Here is a 13,431-nt window from a genome sequence, read left to right as displayed (position 1 = left end):
GATCTAAAGTGGAGGTGGGGATGAAACAAAACAGAAATATTAGTTACCGTCACTCTAGAATATAAAGCTCTCAAGCAAGAGAAAGGGCTTAAATTCCTGTATGTGCACATGTATTTCACTGCACAGAGACACCAGGTCATAGATGTTAAATTTAGTGATAAAATAATAATTCTTCCCCAAAAAAAAGTGAAAGGGAGGGAGTGGGGATCAACTCTTTTTTCAGGAAGGAAGCCCAAAGAATGAGCCGGAATAGTTTGACTCTTGGATTATTTTTTTCCCACCCCTGTAACTGCTATCTCCACCTCTTCTTCTACTATCCAGCCTTAGTAATGTATCACTGCAACAGCAAATAAAATCACTGCATTTTCCAACCTCCTTTTCAACCCTCCTGGGCTAAACAGAGAGCAGTGGAGGAAGAGAAAAAGAATTGTCATGTCCTATAAACATAGCTTTCATAACAGATAACAAAGGGATGGTAACCACACTGCAGATCATATTCTAAGTAGATAGTAGTACTGAATGCAAAATATTCAAGGAGGACTGCAAGAGAACAAAGCATACCACAAAGAAAATTCAGTTGATAACAATACGTGACATCTTAGTCCCGTATGCTCTGATCAAAACCAGCAGTCACTGGGGAGCAGGATTCCAGGTCAAAAATAGTACATTTTCATTTGCATTCATTACTGAAGGTTCATGATTTGTGTGCATCTGATGGACCTGCTTCCACCATGTCAGACTCTTATCTCTGTTCTTTCCCTTCCACAAAACACAGGCCAAATGCTCCAAAATTCTACAATGCATGATGATCAACCATCATTACTGGCTATCTTTCACAGGCCTTGGCATTAAATAATAGCTACCTATTTCATGAATTCTGATGTACCAAACACCAAAGAACAGAAGGTGGAGAAAGATACAGAAATATTTTTTGGAAAGTTCAGCTTTAATAAGACAGTGAATCCCCACTGTAATAGCCATTATAAAAGTGTACTGACTAGTCCCATAAACTGGCACACTCCAATTTAATCATATAAATGAAAATACAAATTTAGGCAGCCCAATAAGTTTTTCCTCCTTCTAGTCTTTCAAAGGATTAAGCTTTCCTGTTACCACAGAATTTATTGAAGGCTCATTTATATAATTAATGAAAAGTAAGCACATACAGAAATGGATAGGATCTAGAGTTTGCACAGAAAAAATAAATTATGTTAGCATTCCCAAACCAACTGAGTTGGCATGATTCTGCTTTTCTGTCTTTATTATAAATTTTAGAATAATCAGAAATAATGGATGCTGATAAGACTCGGGCTGCATAAGGCTACAAAGCATAAGTACAAAGGTAGCAACCATGGCATAGTTGGAATCTCAGACACACATTATCAGGAGCAATCCCTACAGCTAGCCATGGGTTAAGGCATTCTTACTTTATACACCAGTTTTATTACACAGAAGTTACCTGTTATCTGTGCCCATGTACCAAACAACAACACCAACAAAAACCACACCACAAAACAAAAAAACCCAAACAAAAAAAACACCATCAAAAAACCCCCAAACACCTTACTGATACTGTCCCAGAACAGAGAGATGCTGGTTTCATAACTCTTTCATATAAAACAGAAAGATAAATTACTAAACATTAAACCAGGCCAACTACAAACAGTTTTCAGCTTTGGAATGCAACTAATGTTTCTTGGAAAAACTGAAACTGAGTAATTTTTTTACATTAAAAAAAAAAAATCTGATTTTTTTATCCATCTTTGTTTCACTAGAAAAGGTTCAATCTGCACAATACACAGCCTTTACATTTTTGCCTTGCAATGAAAAAATTATTATCATTAGGGGTTTAGAGACTTATCTGGGTAACACTGAGTGGTTGGTGTAGAAAGGCTTCCCTTGCATTAGGAATGAATCACCTCAAAGTTCTGCTAATAATTAAATTCCAAAAGCCATCAACAAAGAATATGGTACTACTTAAGTACAACCATATATAGGAACCACCATCTTCGTACTGCAAGACTAGATCTCTGCTATGTTTTACTTTAGAAGAAAGCATAACTGTCAGAATAGATTAAACAGGTCCCTCAAACACACCTAACTTGTTTGATTTGTAATTCGTTCTATTCTTACATAGAAGAAAACATCAGACAAATAGTGTTCAAGGTTTGCAAGCATCCACTCAAATGCTTTTTCCATGTTGCTCAGCTGAAAGCCCAGCTTTTAAAATAAAAAAGGTTTTCTTAGAGTACATTTTCTTAACACTGAGGTTGATCAGTTTCTTAATCAGAGTACTTCTTTATCTTAAATATGCCTCTTTTGGTTATTTAAGCAGGAAGGCACTTTAAAGAGCCATGCCTCTTCTTGAGAGAAGTAAATAGGCTGCTTGTGCTTCAAACATCCCATGCACTGGCTTCGGGAACACCTGAACTCTCTCCTAAGAGACAACAGCGATCCAATCGCTCCTTTTGGGACTGAGAAACATGGAGTAGGACCACATCTCCACTGTAATAAAAATTAACCCACTCTAAACAGAATCCAGATTTATCTTCAAGCTTATTTACATATGGCAAAATTAAATATTCCCAAAGTGACACCACTTGTCATCCCCCTCTTCAGAGAATAATCTCAAAACAAAAACAAATTACAAAACCACAACCTAAAGAGCAAGTGAAAAGCATGTCACAAGCATACCTATGAAGTTCTACCAAATCCAAAAAACAGTTGATGGAAATTTAATCACCTGCAGCTCTGCAGAAGATTCTAAAATGCAGTATTTCACCTCACTTGCATGGAAGAAACAATACCAGATGAAGTATGACTAGAAATCTCGCAAACATCCAGTTAAGCAAAGAGGAAAAGTCTCAAAATACAGCAAACACCATAAACATAAGCCTGAGACCCTGCAACAAGTTATAAGACTAGTTGATAATTTATTTCTCACTTTGAATTCACCCTACTGAAGGCATTCTGGGATTCCAAGCCTTCTATTGTACTTTAAGGACAAACCTAATTTCATGTCTACACCAATTTATCTGTCCTAGTCTGGTGTGTTGTCATAAATATACTTAGTCCAAAATCACCACCACAGGAAAGAGCACAGAGATGATACCGAGAAGCTCACTCAGGGAGTGAACCTGATAGCTTAGAACTCGACCCTTACTTGAACAAACAGCACAGAAGAGTTACCAAAGCAAACAAGAAAGACACAGTTTAGATGAGGTGGACAAGAGGTATACAAGCATACCATATGTCACTCTAGGCAGGAGTTATTTTATAGCCCAGTTTTTAATGTTGCTGAAAAGTGAGGAAGTTTCAGAACTCCTGGTCATGATAAGAAAGGAATTCATTACTAAAAAATTAAATGTCAAATTTATGGCTCAACAAACTTGGCAGAGGCTTTTGAACCAAGCCTTCCTCCTGCCTTGAGTAGCTCGGTAACTATCTCCTAGCTCTGAAGGAAGAGGTGAAAGTAGTCTTCACCAGTCCAGGGAGCTGCACAAAGCCATGGGTGTGGAACAGTCACATAGGAGATGTTTTAACAGTGAGCTGAGTACAGTTATCCAACCCTGTGTACAGGGAACTTTGTATTTACAGATCAGGGGAAAGTAACACCTAGGGCTTTTTGTTTTCCTTCCCTTTTTTTTTTTTTTCCCCTCTTTTTTTCAATGAGGCTAAAATAAGGTTAGGCTACAAGAAAAACTTCAGTTCAAAATTCTCGTGAGCTTTAGAATCCCAGCTTTTTCATCACATTACCTAAAGGCAACAGGAGTTAAACTTACGAAGTGACACTGTCAACACAAGCCAGTAAGGAAAATTAATGACATCCATATCTTCAAGCATTCATGTCAGCAAAGCCCTTGAAATTTATTTTAGGAAAACACCATTAGAGATTGTTCCAAAGCAAAAGGATATATACATCTCACCATCTTTCATCTACCTTGCATTTACTTTTCCCTCAACTGCTGTGACTGTAACAGACTTCAGAATGAAAAGGACTGACAAACCAAGAAGTAGCTAATAATCCTGTAGTTATCACTCACACTCACCCTTTCCCATATGGACATTGGAACATAAGAGCTATGATAGTGCCAAAGCCTGTGACAGAGACCCCAGCCAGCTGTCTGCAGTTCCAATCTCGCCTCTTAAGTGCTTGAGCCCTTCCGTCTTTTTTGATGCCTCAAAGAGCCTTTTTAAGAATTCAGGGACAGATTAAACCTTTGATTTTCAGAGGTACCTGGAAGCAAATACACACTTCCACACTTAAAATTTAAATACCTTTAAATTTCCCCCTTAGTTCACTCAGAGCAACTTAGTGGTGGTTGGCAGTTACTTGGAGAGATCAGCTACTATATGTCATTTTTGTTCTGTGGGAATGTCAGCATTCACTGAGAAGGAAGAGCCCTTTTTTTACACCAACATATGGCAGTCCTATGGAAGCTGCAGTGTTTCCACGACTGCCTTCTTCTGATGAATTCAGGAGTTTACCTTGTTCTACTACTTTTATGATTCCTGTGCCTAAGAAGCCATCTGGGACAAAGGGAAGCCACACAGAAAAGGCAAGCGCTGTATACTAGTGTCAGCTTCCTAAGTACATACTCTGCTTAAAATAACTGTTTCAACAAGCTGGGAGAACAGAAGTAGGATTTCTTTGCATTTTCCAGAGCCAAAGCAGGTGGTGACAATATCAACTCCACACCAAACACATCTTCACCTAAATACAATTTCTATTTCCTTACATTTCTTTTATGCTTTAGTTTTACACTGTACTTTAACACATTACAGTTTCTACATCAATTCAACATGATTCTTTTCAAGGCAAAAATACCTGTAAGAGAACAACGATTTTGAAAGACGTGAACACAAATCTGAGTGTCAGGTTATGTATGGATTCTATTGAAATTACTGAAGAGTAAGTTGTTTTCAAGTATTTCACCAGATGTTCAAAACAGCTATTCACAGTAAAAGCAACAAACATGTTGCTTTTCTCTTACATCCTTACATAAGGTGTTGTTCAAATCTTCAAATGCTTGAAGAGACAGCCTCAGAGTGAGCTTCATTTACTCTTTCAATTAAAAGCTCCCAAAGCAAATCACTCCTACTCTTAATAATTAAACTCCTCCATATGGCAAGTAGGCTGAGCAGGATATAACAGTTGACTTGACAATGTCATTTGTGACATTTATTTAAATGATTATAGCAAAAAATAAAGTTTGTCATTGCAGCACATCTTTCCACTAAAAACATTTGAAAAAAACAGATAAAATTTTGACAAAAAAAGGGCAGAACACCCTTATCTTCTAATCACAACACCGATGTTACTTAAATGAGCTTCCTGAAGAAGAAAATGCAATAATACTAATGACAGCAGAGAAAGGGGAAGGGATGCAACGTGAAAGGAGATTCAGAACACTGTTGCCTCCAGATAATTTTTAAATGTAAAGTTTCACATTGAGTTTTTCCAATACTCCATACTAGAAATTCAGGGAATTTCTGAAGTTGTGTTTATAAACCCATGCAACAACAGTAGATGAGAGTCACAGATGAAACTGGCACCTGAAGCACTCATTTCTGAACACGTGTGTAATGATTAGAGACTCGTAACACTTCAGTTAAAAAAAAAAAAAAAAAAAAACCAAAAAAAAAACCACACAGCTATTTACAGTTCAGCTCTATGAAAGCTGTCATAGTTCTTTTAAAATCCACTAAACATCTTTCAGTAAAAAAAACCAGACATTTCAAACAACCTTAAAATAATTCATTACCACTTCAATATGTATACAAGCATCTTCTCGTATAAGACATCCAAACCCGGTTTTGTCATTATTTACAAGTGTCCATTTATTCTGCTATTGCAGTATCTTTTAATATATGTAAGTTGTATATTTTTCCCCCACATGGAGATCTGAAACTTGATGAGGCAAGAAAGGCTTTGATTTTTGCTTAAATCACCATTAGCTCATCTCTGCTTTCTCCACACCCACAAAAAAGCTGTCTAATTCTGAACTTAAATTTCATTTTTAATACAGAGAAAGAAAAAAAAACCAAACAGTGAAACCATCGTTCGTGATTTAAAGCAGAAATTCAGTGAAATAATGCCATTAGCAAAACCGAGTGTTAGGACAGGTTTTGATTAAAGGTTTTCTAATCTTTCCTAGATCAAAAGCTTTGAAACAAACTGCAGAACAGCAGACACTGTCAATATTTTGAATGCCTTAACAGGCGATCAGAACATCATACACTATCTTCGAAAACTATTTAAGAACTTCACAGGAATAAAAATGTTTACTCAAAGGAAAAGATATGAAAGGAATTCTCTAGAAAATTAAATTTGATGTCAAATCTAATTTTGGTTTCAATTTAACCGCATTAAAAGCAACTATTCCAAATCAGCAATACTTATTACAAAAAAGGCTTGAATATGTTAATCATGTCAAAGATTACTCTGACAAGACAAAATATCTGTATAAACACTTCATTTAGACTGTTAGGAAATTTATTATTAAATTACAACACTGCCCTGTCTGACTAAACAAAATCAAGAAGATGGATTCATGGCTTTTCCATTAATTTCCTTCCCACATCCTCCCTGAGCAATGACACAGTTGAAGGGAAAAGGAAATTGGACAATTATTGTATACAATGCTCAAAGTAGACGGATTTAGGGAAGGAATTCCTGCCAACCCTAACAAAGCAGGATGAGAGGAAACTGGGAGATGCATCTTACACAAACCATCAAAAATTCTCAGTTTTTTCCTCCTTTCAACCTTACTTGTACTTTAATGATATGTGTTATACAAACCTACAAACATACACGAACATTTAGTTAAAAAAAAGATGTCTGATCCCTACTCCCAGCAATAGGAAAGTCTGTCTCACCTTCTCTGTATTTAATAGTACAAGACCAAGAAGGGAAATATTTTATGCAGTTAAATTTAAGCTTTCATCCATGTATCTTGATTTGGTAGTAAAGACTATTTAACTCACCTTTAAAAATGTATTATGTACTCTTGGCATGTTACAGTAAGTATTAACATCTAAAATTAGAATGCCTCCAAGAAAAAACAAATTTACATAGGTTCAAAGATGACCGAAATTCATAACTTCACCTCGCATAAAAACTCACAAAAAATGAACAAGACAGTTGGTATTTTTGCCTTATATCCCTTACATATTTAGAAGTTACAGCTGTCAAAGAAACATGACTATGAATTTACTATCTGAATTCGTCAACACAATATTAAGCTGATGAAATAAACTACAGATATATTCAGTGACGATGCATAACACCCATCTGAGCACATATAACAATGCACATCTAAGCTTTTTATATATTTTAGGTCTGACTAGTTCCTGCTGTTCTAACGAGTTTCTCCCTTTTCTAACAGCAGGAAACTGGAAAAGACACAGTATATCCCTGATCATATACTTTAATCTCCCCAAGAATTTGTCAGCTCTTAAGGTAGAGCAGTAGCATAGCATTTAAGCCACTTTCTTAATTCAGTCAGGAAATCAGAAAAGAGATTTACAGGTGACCTTCAAATGCCTGACAATACGTCCATGTGATTTCTGAAGCAAACTTCATAGTAGCTGTTTTCTAGATAAAACCTCATCTTCTTGCTTAGAACTCCATCCTCGTTAAAACCTGTGCTGCGCATTAACCTGGAAGCCTGATCTTTAGCCTACTGAAAGTCTATAGTCAATATTCAGTGTACCAATTTCTATTCAGATTTGGCTCAAGAGCTAAGCAGAGCATGAGCCACTAAATTCCTTTCTGGAAGACGTTGATCTGCAGAATACAACCACCGTGGTAGCATGGCTGATAATTTAAAAGTTTACAAACTCTTTTCATGATGAAAAGGTAGTTCACAATTTCTCAGGATGAAAAGGGGAGGGGGGAAGCACTTGAAAAATATTTTACCACCTTATATTATTTTTTTAAAAGTTTAGTAAAGAGGCATAGAAAGTTTTACAGATGCAGTTTTAAGATCAAAAAAGCATATTTTAAGACCTAAATCTTTAAACTTTTAGATAAATAAACTGAAACACACTAAAATTACAAATTAGGAGTGCATTAAAGCAATACAAATTATTTGCATATAAAATTATATGTAACTTTAAATGTATAACTTTAATCACACCAGTTTTTCCTCTGATATATTTGTTTTCACATGTGATTCATAATCATATCCTATATCCATGAATCAGGCATGTTAGCATGACATTGCTGACATTACTGAATTACTTCAGTCTTCTACACCATTTGATCTAGTACGTATACTATTAACTGTTCTGACCAAGGAATTAAATTTAATCCTCTGTGAGCACCATCTGTAGCATCGTCAGTTCTCTCAGAGTTCTTGTAACAACATGTTGTCAGGATGTATTTATACTTTAAGAGAGCATTTCAGAATTGTACAACTGCAACCTAAATTAAACAGATGTAACATTGTACTTACCATAAAGGAAGTTTAGCATCAGGGCACTTCTTTTTTAAATACACAATCTGTTAAATTTCTAGCATGTATTAAATTTGTCAGCCTTTGCAATGTTTATACTCTCAGAAATACAAATGCACTGAGTCCATAGATTCATTTTATTTAATCATTAAAACCCTAATGAAACACTTCCTTTTAGCACCATTCACCCTATCATTTTAAGGATGTATAAAAATCAGTTTCTTTAAATAGTCCTATTAGCTTATGCGAAGATTTAGCAGTGCAGATTGCTGGCTAGTTAAGGACTATCCCACTTCCAGAAGCTTACATGAACTGTTCTGCAGTTAGCACTCGTATCCAACTCCACACTGCACAACTGGCAGTTTTGCTCCTACTAATATGCTGCTAAATATTTTTCTCATGATGAATTTCACCAAGTGATAAACGGGCTGACAAATCTACTGATGGTGCCTCAGTTCACCTTGGCTTCTTCGATGTAAATAAGATCTAAAGAGCCCTTCTTTAACACAAAAAAAAAGTTTTCAGAATGTAAAAAAAAAATGAGATAGTAACACTTCTTTGGCAATAACATATCATTATGCTATTGCTCAAACTTAACACAGATAGTGATATTTACAATTATCAGAATGGTAGAATAAACCACAGCTGCATATATCTTAGACATATCTTGGTAGATATCTTTTTGATAAATGTATTTTGGGGCCCATAAAGATAGTAGCAAATGGCGTTGTTTTCCAGTATGTATTCCTTAGTTCTTAAAGTGGTCAACAAAATAGAAGCCAGTTCTTGCACAATGAGCACACACTGAACACTCACACTGTACATTGTCATGCACTGAAATCACTCAGAGCAGAAAACGAGGAAACTCAGTTCAATTAAACAAGAACTCCAAAACTTAGAATAAATCATATGTTAGAAATAATTAGCTGAGATTGATTCTGTTTAATAAAAATAAAAAAAAAAATCTAAAACTCATACTAAAAACACATGGCTCTTCTCATCAATAAAAGTTAGACAGAATTTGCATACAAATTTGAAGTAGTAGTCTTCCACCTCTAGAAAAAATCTCAACAAGTCACATTGTAAAGAAAATCATAAGGTTCCTGAATACTCAACATTGGCCTGAACACCACACATCACCAAATATTACTCGTACAGCTTCAAATACCATCAGTTGCTCCCCATCAGCATGAACATATTCAGGATGCGAGGAAGAGCCAAGGCAATAATTTCACATATGCACTGGAGCAGAAAAAGCCAAAGACTAATGCTAAAAGGATTCCTAACTGTTTGTGCCTCTGCCATTCATTCCTGTCCCCGTACTATCCCCTTCCTTGTACCAACAGAAGCACATCTGTGCAATCATGCTGGAGGAAGGACCAGGAAACCGATCCTGCCTGAATTGGTTCTCTATATGCCTGCACGAACACTTGCGACAGGCAGTGGTGCAGCAGGAGGAGGAGGAAGAAACCCATGCAGAAGCAGGCAGAGCCAAGTGCTGCTGCTTAACCCTGGTCCTGACATGCCCTGTGATACAACTGAATCTAGCCAGCAACACAGTAGTGAGCAATAAACTGAAAAAATTGAATTAATGCAGTGGAACAACACCTATGCTACTTGAGCGGAAAACTCCAGCTCTATTTCTTAGATCCTTGCTTTCTCTACTAGGAGGCATAGGACAAGACCATGGCCTAGGCTACTTGTTGCAATTAACAACCATCAAGTGGAAAAATTACACACTTATTTTCCTGCAACAAGTTGATGTCACGGCTGAACTTTAAATACAACATTGAACTCTCTATTTGAGGCAATCTGCACTTTTAAAAGTAGATTTTGTGGCCTATAAAACTTAAACCAGACTTTTGTAACACTACAGTAGGGTTTGGAGTAAGAGCAAACACAAATAAAACACTCCACAAGATTTGATAAAACAGTTTCTAACACCACTGCCAGCAAGCTCAGAATTTGTCCTTTTTCCAAGGCTCTCTTCACAAGCCTAGAGAAGTCACAAGCTCCAGAAGTAGCCTACTTTGACTGCAGACAGTCCTCATCATAAATGGTAGGTCTTCAGAGACACCTCATCTCTAGAAACTTACACCAGCAAGCTCAAAGTGGCTGCTAACCGCATGTCTGTCCCAAATAGCTCCAATCTTTTGACCAGTTTCCAAAACCTGGGAGCCAGAACATGCATTAAGAATTCAATACACAGGACTATAAAAAAGCAACATAATAAGATCTGTCCAAAGCTGACAAACATAAAGCCAGTTGAGTTTGGGATTGGGTTTTTTCTTTTGTTTAGGGCCTTTTTTAATTTTTATTACTAGCAGCACAATAACACAGTTTTCTGAAGAGAGGAAAGAGTCAGCAAGACACTTATGGAAAGCTCAAAGGAAAGAATAAGAAAGTATAAAGATCTTTAAAATTTAACACTGTGACAATTGAGGTTACAACCAACTGCAAAAGAATATTGGTATAAGATACCTTTAAAGGTAACCAATGACATTAAAAGATATATAATCTTAAGTCCTTGCTTAAGTCCCAGTGTATGTTCCTGACACACTGGGAAAAATCAAGATGAAATAAAGGGCAGTAAGCTTCTTCCAGATGATGACTGCTTTTACTCACAAGAGTCATTACAAGTACTTTAAGACATGTATACATATAGTTTATTTAAACATAAAATTTCAGGGTATATTTTAGAGTCTTACTTAAGACCTTAAACATTAATATTGATTTCTGTCTACCAGATATGAAAAGGCTAAAGCACAAAAAATAATATCCTAGGGTTTTTTTTTAAACTCTGCTGGACGCACACTGCAAATGGAACCGGGCATCTCATGCACAAAATTACCAATGCCTCTACTGCTATTTGCTCCCCGCAACAGACAGGAGTAGGAAAACAGGCACATAGCCAAATTCCAACAGACGTGTTTCTGCTACACTACCTTTTTTTAATATATCAAATATCAACACATACAAGCAGTCCATCATTTTCAATATCAAAAAGTAAGTAACTTCCAAAAGTTAAAAGCACCACCTGCCCATCATTAAGCATAAACAAAAGTAAACCAGAACCATGAAAGATTAATTCTACTTCAAAAACATTCAGTTAGATCCCATTTTCAAAAACCCCAGGAAGCTAATTTCACATGAGACCTTCTGTTTCCCACAGAAACAGAAATATGTTACAAATAGCACACGGAGAACAAAACATTTTTACTAAATTAGGATTGTTTTCAAATATGTTTTGTTAGTGTCCTGTTGCCGCTTTATGGCCTCCATAGACAATAAAACACATCTGAAGTTCTTCATTCACATATCAAAGAGAAGCACGTTTTGTAATACTATTCTACTCTGTAATTTCGCCTTCTACAGGCTTCATCTCCAAGGTCTGCTCTGACGCCCTAAATGCAATACCTGACAAAAAACTGACACCCAAAAACCAACAATTCTGTGCCAGTCACATCTATCAACATGCATAAATATTTTAATCTTTTCTATATTAACACAGTGATTTTGTAGGTTGTAAACGTTCTCTTTAAATCTGTTTTTCTCTGTAACACTTTTAAAGCAATTTTTATACCAAGTCATCTGTGGGGACAGGGGGACAATGTTTTTCTATTCTGCATTTTTGAGGAATACTAAGCACAATCAACATACAGTTGATAACAGAAAATGGGTAACATAGTTATTCTTTACTCTCCCTAACACAGAGTTACATTCTCTATTTACTATTAGAACACAAAGGAAATAGTTTCCTCCTTTCATTAAATTTGGGTTTTTTATTAATATTTAAATTAACACATGTGAGTTAACACAAGAAAAAGTTTCCAGTTAACATGAAAACAGATAAACATAAAAAACACTGTTCTTACAAATAACTTCCAGGCAGAAAACTTTTTTTTCAAAAATGCACATTTTGAAATATTTAGACTAAATCAAACATTAAATATCTTCTATACAGAAACAGATCATAGTTTTGCAGTAAGCCAACTGACAATCTACATTATTCAAGTAATTTTTTTTAAAGTAAAATATTGCATTGTTTGACCATACGTATACACATGAACACATACATACTTAGAGCATGCAACCTTTTTTATTTCCTTTGGAGACATTTTGAATCCATTAATACTACATATTTTTATTACTTTTGTCTTCCAAAACTTGTGCTCAATGAAATTGTTCAATTTTATTCAGATTAAAAGAAAAAAGTTTCAATACTACATAATTTCAAGGAGATCACTGGTTTTCAAAAAGCTGGGCTTGTTTAGTCTTGGGAAGAGGAAGGTCAGGCGATCTCACAGTAGCCTACAACTAGCTGCTTGACAGCAGATGGCAAACCCTCCCCAGCAGGGGCAGACCATACAACACGGGCCACCAGTCAAACTACGCACTGGGAGGGTCAGCTTAGACATCAGGAAGCCCTTTTTTGCTAGGAGAGAATTGCAACACTATGACAGGCTACTCAGAGGATGTGGATTCTTCACCCTTAGAGGTTTTCAGGAGCTGGCCAGATGACCTGTTCTTGCAGTGGTGACATTCTTGCTCAAAGCACAAATTTGACATCCAGTGGTCCCTTTCAACCAGCATCTCTATCATCTCTTTTGAAAGGCAGATTCTAGAATAACAACTACCCCAAATACTGAGGGCTCCAATTCACAAATACAGATAAATATGTAATACCAGTACTCTTATTTATGAAATGTTAATTGTATCCTAGAAAGCGTGCTGTTGTGACATTTCTGACCCCCCACATTTACATCTCTAAGTATTAAGTAACTATCTAAGGAAAACAAACAGTGAAATGAACAAGGCAAGCCTGAAGAAACCCTCAGAAAATCCTGATCAAATCCCAGTTGGGATCTTACAGCATTGACAATTCTTCGCAGGTTTTACTGCTTTTTAATGTGCATATGTATCCTCACAGTCAAGAATGTTTGTATTCATGCATACAAGTGAACTTCTGCTC

Source organism: Pterocles gutturalis, unplaced genomic scaffold (genome assembly GCF_000699245.1).
Source record: "Pterocles gutturalis isolate BGI_N339 unplaced genomic scaffold, ASM69924v1 scaffold26782, whole genome shotgun sequence".
Lineage (NCBI taxonomy): Eukaryota > Metazoa > Chordata > Aves > Pterocliformes > Pteroclidae > Pterocles > Pterocles gutturalis.
Note: the sequence above shows the minus strand (reverse complement) of the source record.